We start from the raw sequence: 7762 nt of genomic DNA on the forward strand, positions 1-7762 counted from the left end.
CACTTTACATTTAGATCTATGCTGCATTTTGAGTCAATTTTTCCAAAAGAGTGTAAGATTCACTCTTTTGCCTAGATTCACTTTTTCTCCCCCTGTGGGTGTCTGGTTGTTCTGGACATATTTATTTCTGGGCTCTCTTCTTTCTTTCTCTCTCTCTCTCTCTCTCTCTCTGTCTCCGTGTGTGTGTGTGTGTGTGTGTGTGTGTGTGTGTACCACACTATCTTGATTACTGTAGTTGTATAAATAAGTCTTGAAATCTGGTAGTGTCAGTGCTCCAACTGTCCCCTTCAATATTAGTTAGCTACTTGAGTCTTTTGCCTGTCCATATAAACTTTAGAATTAGTTTGTCAATATCCATAAAGTGTTTTATTGGGATTTTGATTAGGATTTCATTGAATATATAGACCAAGTTGAGAAGAACTAATATCTTGACAATATTGAGTCTTCCTATTTAGGAATATGAAACATCTCTAGTAATTTAATTCTTCTTTGATTTCTTTCATCAGAGTTTTGTAGTTTTCCTAATATAGATGTTGTACACATTTTGTTATATTTATACATAAGTATTTCATTTTGGGGGTACACATATAAATAAATGGTAGGTTTTTAATTTGAATTAACGCTTGTTCATTGTTATATGGGAAAGCAGTTGACTTTTGTATATAAACCTTGTAGCTGGCTACCTTACTGTAGTTGCTTATTAGTTCCAGGAGTTTTGTTGTGAGTTCTTTCAGATTTTCTACATAGATGATCATCTGTGAACAAAGGAAGCTTTATCGCTTCCTCTCTAAACTTATTTTCTTTGCATGCCTATTGCATTAGCAAGGACTAGTGGTGAGAGGGGATATTCTTTCTGTGTACCTCATCTTAGGGGGAAAGCTTTTATTTTTCTCACCATTAAGCATGATGTCAGCTGTAGGATTTCATAAATAATCTTTATTAAATTGAGAAATCCCTCCTCTATTCCTAGTTTACTGAGAGTTTTTATCATGAATGGGTGTTGAATTTGTCAGATACTTTTTCTGCTTCTATTAATATGATTATAAGGTTTTGTTGTTTGTTTTTGTCTATTGATGCAATTGATTATATTAAGTAATTTTCAAATGTTGCACCTGTCTTACACATGTGGGATAAATCTCACTTTGTCATGGTACATAATTCTTTTTATGCTTTTTAGATTTGATTTGTTAATATGTTGCTGAGGATTTTTGCATTTAAGTTCATAAGATATATTGCTCTATAGTTTTCCTTTTCTGGTTTTGGAATTATGCTAATGCTGACTTCATAAAATGAGTTAGAAAGTATTCCCTCTGCTTATTTCTTCTGGAAGAGATTGTAGAAAACTGGTATGATTTCTTCCTTAAATCTTTTGTAGAAATCACCAGTTAATCTATCTGGGCCTAATGCTTTCTGTTTTAGAAGGTTCATTTTTAGAAGGTTTGTTTTTTCTAATCGATGCAGGCCTATTTAAATTATTTCTTTTTATGCAAGTTTCAGCAAATTGTACATTTCAGAAAATTGGTCCATTTTATCTAGATTACCAAATCTGTGGGCAGAGCATTGTTCATGGTATTATTTTATTGTCCTTTTAATGTCCATGGTATCTATAGTGATGTTTCCTTTTATTTCTAATATTAGTAATTTGTATCTACTGGGTTTGTTTGTTTTTGCTTTTTTTTTTTTAAAGTGAGTCTGGTGGGGGGTTGTAAATTTTATTATCTTTTCAATGCACTTGTTTTTTTATTTGGTTGATTTTCTCTTTTTATTTCCTTTTTCAATTTTGTTGATTTCTGCCCTAATTTTTATCCTTTATTTTCTCTTGCTTATTTTGGATTTAGTATGCTCTTATTCTAGTTTCCTAAGGTAGAAGCCTATATTATTGATTTTAGATCTTTTGTTTTTTTTCTAGTATATGCATTCAATGCTATAAATTTCCCTCTAGGTATCACTTTTGCTGCATCCCACAAATTTTGTTATGTTTTCATATTCTTTTAGTCCCAATATTTAAAAATCTATCTTGAGATTTCTTCTTTGGTCCACGTGTTATTTAGAAGTGTGTTGTTTACTTTTCAAATTGTTTAGGACTTTACAGATCTTTCTGTCATTAATTTCCAGTTTAATTCCATTGTGGTCTGAGGGCAGACAGTATGTAATTTCTATTCTAAATTTGTTAAGGTTATAATTTATGGCTCAGAATTTAGTCATTCTTGGTGAATGTTTAATGTGTATTTTTGTATAATTTTTGTATGAAGTAGTCGATAAATGTCAATATATCCTGTTTGCTGATGATGCTATTTAGCTCATCTATGTGCTTACCAATTTTCTGACTGCTGCACCTGTCTATTTCTGAGAGAGGGGTGTTGATGTCTCTAACTATGATAGTGAATTCATCTATTTTTCCTTGCACTACTGTCAGTTTTTGCCTCAAATATTTTGACACTCTATTGCTAGCTATGTACCCATTGAGAATTGTTATTTCTTCTTGGAGAATCAACCCCTTATCATTATGTATGCCTTTATCCCTAATACTTTTCCTTCCTTTGAAGTTGGCTCTATCTGATATATGCTACTCCTGCTTTCTTTTCTTTAGTGTTGGCATAGTGTGCTTTTTTCTATGCATATATTTTATTTTTTTAATTTATTTTTTTTTTTTAATTTACATCCAAATTAGTTAGCATATAGTGCAAAAATGATTTCAGGAGTGGATTCTTTAGTGCCCCTTACCCATTTAGCCCATCCCTCCTCCCACAACCCCTCCAGAAACCCACAGTTTTTTCTCCATATTTATGAGTCTCTTCTGTTTTGTCTCCCTCCCTGTTTTTATAATATTATTTTTGTTTCCCTTCCCTTATTTTCATCTGTTTTGTCTCTTAAAGTCCTCATATGGGTGAAGTCATATGATTTTTGTCTTTCTCTGACTGACTAATTTCATTTAGCATAATACCCTCCAGTTCCATCCATGTAGTCGCAAATGGCAAGATTTCATTCTTTTTGATTGCTGAATAATACTCCATTGTATATATATACCACATCTTCTTTATCCATTCATCCATCGATGGACATTTGGGCTCTTTCCATACTCTGTCTATTGTCGATAGTGCTGCTATAAACATGGGGGTGCAAGTATCCCTTCAAAACAGCACACCTGTATCCCGTGGATAAATGCCAACAGTGTAATTGCTGGGCCATATGGTAGTTTTATTTTAGTTTTTTGAGGAACCTCCATACTGTTTTCCAGAGTGGCTGCACCAGCTTGCATTCCCACCAACAATGCAAAAGAGATCCTCTTTCTCCACATCCTCACTAACATCTGTTGTTGCCTGAGTTGTTAATGTTAGCCATTCTGACAGGTGTAAGGTGGTATCTCATTGTGGTTTTGATTTGTATTTCCCTGATGATGACTGATGTTGAGCATTTTTTAATGTGTCGGTTGGTCATCTGGATGTTTTTGGAGAAGTATCTATTCATGTCTTTTGCCCATTTCTTCACTGGATTACTGTATTTTGTTTTTTGGGTGTTGAGTTTGATAAATTCTTGATAGATTTTGGATACTAGCCCTTTATCTGATATGTCATTTGCAAATATCTTTTCCCATTCTGTCTGTTGCCTTTTAGTTTTGCTGATTGTTTCCTTGGCTGTGCAGAAGTTTTTATTTTGATGAGGTACCAGTAGTTCATTTTTGCTTTTGTTTCCCTTGCCTCTGGAGATGTGTTGAGTAAGAAGTTGCTGTGGCTCTATGCATTTACTTTTTTTTTTTTTAATTTTTTCAACGTTTATTTATTTATTTATTTTTAAAAAATTTTTTTTAACGTTTATTTATTTTTGAGACAGAGAGAGACAGAGCATGAACGGGGGAGGGTCACAGAGAGAGGGAGACACAGAATCTGAAACAGGCTCCAGGCTCTGAGCTGTCAGCACAGAGCCCGACGCGGGGCTCAAACCCATGGACCGTGAGATCATGACCTGAGCCGAAGTCGGACGCTTAACCGACCGAGCCACCCAGGCACCCCAACGTTTATTTATTTTTGAGACAGAGAGAGACAGAGCATGAATGGGGGAAGGTCAGAGAGAGAGGGAGACACAGAATCTGAAACAGGCTCCAGGTTCTGAACTGTCAGCACAGAGCCCAATGCGGGGATCAAACTCACGGACCGCGAGATCATGGCCTGAGCCAAAGTTAGATGCCCAACCGACTGAGCCACCCAGGTGCCCCTCTATGCATTTACTTTTAATTTAATGTGTCTTTATATTTAAAATGGGTGTCTTTTAGACAATATTAGTAATGTTTTTTGATCCAGATTTGACAATCCTGGTCTCTCAATTGGTGTATTTAGTTCACTGATATTCTAGATGATTATTGATTAGCTGGGTTAATGTCTGCCCTATCTGTTGCTGTTTTCTATTCATTTTCTATTTCTTTGTTTGCATTTTTCCTGCCTTTTATGGTTTTAACTGAGCATTTTATGATTCTTTTTTTTCTCCTTTCTTGGCAAACCAGTTACACTTTTTTTTTTAACATTTTTAGTGGTTGCCTTAGATTTTGCAATACATTTATAACTAATCTATTTTTTTTTCAACGTTTTTTATTTATTTTTGGGACAGAGAGAGACAAAGCATGAACGGGGGAGGGGCAGAGAGAGAGGGAGACACAGAATCGGAAACAGGCTCCAGGCTCTGAGCCATCAGCCCAGAGCCTGACGCGGGGCTCGAACTCACGGACCGCGAGATCGTGACCTGGCTGAAGTCGGACGCTTAACCGACTGCGCCACCCAGGCGCCCCACTAATCTATTTTTTAATAACACTATACCACTTCATGGATAGTGTGGGTACCTTATAATAACAAAGTGATTCTAATTTCCACCTCTCATCCCTTATATCATCGTTGTCACTTCACTTAACCATACATAAGCAGGCATCCACACACATGATATGTGCATAAGCATACTTTTTGCTATTATAGGGATAAGAAAAATAAAAGTTTTTATTTACCTTTATCTCTTCTAGTGATCTTTCTTTATGTGGATCCAAGTTTCTAATCTATATTACTTTTCTTCTCTCTAAAAACTTCTTTTAACACTTTTTGCAAGGCAGATCTACTGTCAACAAATCTCCATTTTTGTTTGTCTGAGAAAGTCTTTACTTCATTTTCACTTTTGAAGGATAATTTCACAAGGCATAGAATTCTAGTTTGGTAATTTTTTTCTCTCAACACCTTAAATATTTCACTGCACATTCTTGTTGTTTGCATGGTTTCTGTATAGTAGTTAGATGTCATTCTTACCTTTGTTATTTTGTAGAGGGGTAAGGTGTTTCTTTAAGGATTTTTTTTTATCTTTGATTTTTGTTTTGTAATTTCAAAATTATATGCCAAGGTGCAGGGTCTTTTCAAACACTTATTCTGCTTTCTGTTCTCTGAACTCCCTGAATCTGTGGTTTGGTGTTTGACATTAATTTGGGGGAATTGTCATTATTATTTCAAATATTTCCTCTGTTCCTTTCTGTCTTTCTTCTCCTTCTAGCATACCCATTATGCATATGTTATACCTTTTGCAGTTGTCCCACATTCCTTGGGATATTCTCTTCTTTTGTTTTTCAGTCTTTGTTCTTTTTGCTTTGTGGTTTTCAAAGAGTCTATTGATACATCCTCTAGTTCAGAGATTCTTTTGTCAGCTATGTCTAATCTACTAAAAAGCTAATCAAAGGCATTCATTGCTGTTATAGTTTTTTTTTTCTTTAATCTCTAGTATTTCTTTTTGGTTATTTATTGGGATTTTCTTCTCTGTTATTGCATTGCCTAGCTGTTTTGCATGCTGTCTGCTTTATCAATTAGATTCCCTTAGCATATCAATCATAGTTGTTTTAAATTCGAAGTCTGGTAATTCCCACATCCCTGCAATATCTGGTTCTGTTGCTTACTTTGTTTGAATTATGCTTTTTGGTAGGTCTTGTAAATTTTTTTGTTGATAGACAGACAAGATGTACTGGGGACAAGGAATTGCTATACACATGTCATTTAGTAATGCGGTGGTAAAATGTGGTGGGAGAAGGAACATTCCATAGTCTTATGATTAGGTCAGTCTTTTAGTGAACATGTACCTCTGGACTGTAACCTCACAGGTGTTTCTCAGGTCCCCACCTCCCATCTCTCACCTGTCTTCCTTTAGGTAGGACAGGATGGTTAGAAAGAGCTGCAGTTGAGCATTTCTCTTCCCATGTGGAAGGCTGGAGCCAGCTGGACCTGGGTATTTTCCTTTCTCAGTCTAGTTAGGCTCTGATAATACCATAAGAGTGTTGTTATTTTGTTGTTATGATTATTATTATGATTTGTTATTATTATTTTGTATAATATGTCCCCTAAAAGCAAGGTTACACTTTCCTCAGGTGTTTAGTGGAATAATATTGGTAATCTTGAAGCTGGGGCAGGGGGGAAGGGTAAAGACTGGGATGGGCTAGTGAATAGAACAGTGGTAGGTGTGTCTCCTCTTTGACACCCTTCTTTGGGGAATTCTGTGTATGATTCTTGCCTTATGTGCTGATATTAGAATATAATTCTTTGTCAGATGTGACCCTGCTAAGTTTTTTTGTTTGTTTGTTTGTTTTCTGCTTCTCATGGGCAAGGATGTGATAACTTCTTGCAAACCTTAGCATTACAGACACCTGCAAGAACTTTTCAGTAGGGCAGTTGGTTTCATAAGGCTGGGCCTCTTCTTCCTTGGATGTCTGATTGAAAGGAAATCCAAATCTCTTGTTGTTCAGGTGGGAAATTCTGAGGCGCAGAGTTGGGAGATGCTTTTCACAGGACCCAGGGTGAGTTTCTAAGAGAAATGGGATAAAACACCACTCCTCATTCTTTCAGCCAAATTCACATTCATTTTACCTGTTTGACATTTTTGACTGGAGGTTCCAACTAAAAATAGTGACCCAGTTACAAGCAGTAACTGGGAAACTCAACCTCAGGCATTGGTAGCTGTATTCCGCCCCCCCCCCCCCCCCCCCCCCCCCCCCCCCCCCGGTCTTACTCTGCAGGCGTCATTAACATACACATCACTCTCCAGCTGCCTCTGCAGTGGCAGGATGATTGAAAACAAAAGAAGATAGTGCTGAGGCTTGCCAGGCTTTGTTGAAAGATTCAAACAGTATTCCTCCAGCCTGGTGGTTAATTGCCAGACTCTCAGCAGCTTTGAAGACTTGAGCCTAAGAGCCTTCATCAAAAGTGAGCAGCCACTGCATGAGCCAGTCATGAATATGAGGGTTCTGAGAGGTGCTCCTGCTGTGGGGCTTGGGTGAGATGAGGGGCACAGGAGATAGGAGGCAAAGTAGGGCATTGTAGTGAACCACCCTAGTCAAGACTTACTATTTATTGGACTATTTATTTGGCCAGCTTAGCAAAAATCACTGGGCATAGGTTTTTCTTTCGTTGTTTTTTTTTTTTTCAGTTTTAATTTTAATTCCAGTTAATTAACATACAGTGTTATATTAGTTTCAGGTGTACAAAATAGTGATTCAACAATTCCATACATCACCCAGTGCTCATCACAATGGGTGTAGTCCTTAAACCACATCACCTATCTCACCCATCCCCCCACCGACCTCCCCTCTGGTAACCATCAATTTATTCTCTATAATTAATAATCTGCTTCTTGGTTTATCTCTCTTTTTTTCCCTTTGCTCATTTGTTTTGTTTCTTAAATTCCACATGTGAGTGAAATCATATGGTATTTGTCTTTCCCTGACTGACTTATTTCGCTTAGCATAACACTC

Source organism: Panthera pardus, unplaced genomic scaffold (genome assembly GCF_024362965.1).
Source record: "Panthera pardus isolate Hobbes unplaced genomic scaffold, ASM2436296v1 HiC_scaffold_18, whole genome shotgun sequence".
Classification (NCBI taxonomy): Eukaryota; Metazoa; Chordata; class Mammalia; order Carnivora; family Felidae; genus Panthera; species Panthera pardus.